The following is a 593-nucleotide window of genomic DNA, read 5'->3' as shown; positions in this document are numbered from 1 at the left end:
GGCTCTCCTCTCCCTCCTGCTCTGGAGCCGGGCCCTCCCCTCTTTCCTGCTCTGGAGCCAGGCCCTCCTCTGTCTCCTGCTCTGGAGCCGGGCCCTCCTCTCCCTCCTGCTCTGGAGCTGGGCCCTCCCCTCTTTCCTGCTCTGGAGCCAGGCCCTCCTCTGTCTCCTGCTCTGGAGTCAGGCCTTTCTCTGTCTCCTGCTCTGGGGCCAGATCTTCCTCTATCTTCTGCTCTGGAGCCAGACTCTCCCCTCGCTCCTGCTCTGGAGCTGGGCTCTCCTCTCCCTCTTCTGGAGCCGGGCCCTCCTCTCCCTCCTGCTCTGGAGCCAGGCCCTCCCCTCCCTCCTGCTCTGCAGCCGGGCCCTCCTCTCCCTCTTCTGGAGCCAGCCTCTCCCCTTCCTCCTGCTCTGGAGCCGGGCCCTCCCCTCCCTCCTGCTCTGGAGCCGAGCCTTCCTCTCCCTCCTGCTCTGGAGCCGGGCTCTCCTCTGTCTCCTGCTCTGGAGTCAGGCCTTTCTCTGTCTTCTGCTCTGGAGCTGGGCCCTCCTCTATCTCCTGCTCTGGGGCCAGATCTTCCTCTGTCTCCTGCTCTGGAGCC

General features: G+C 66.1%; 1 protein-coding gene across 1 annotated transcript in view; it reads right to left on the bottom strand.

The window, feature by feature from the left end:
* RP1L1 (RP1 like 1) overlaps positions 1-593 on the bottom strand; it is a 36,501-nt gene that overhangs the window by 27,290 nt on the left and 8,618 nt on the right. The gene's annotated exons all lie outside the window — the stretch shown is intronic.

This window comes from Oryx dammah, unplaced genomic scaffold (assembly GCF_014754425.2).
Source record: "Oryx dammah isolate SB20612 unplaced genomic scaffold, SCBI_Odam_1.1 HiC_scaffold_1, whole genome shotgun sequence".
NCBI lineage: Eukaryota > Metazoa > Chordata > Mammalia > Artiodactyla > Bovidae > Oryx > Oryx dammah.
The sequence above is the reverse complement of the archived record's forward strand: the minus strand, read 5'-3'. Positions and strand labels throughout refer to the sequence as shown.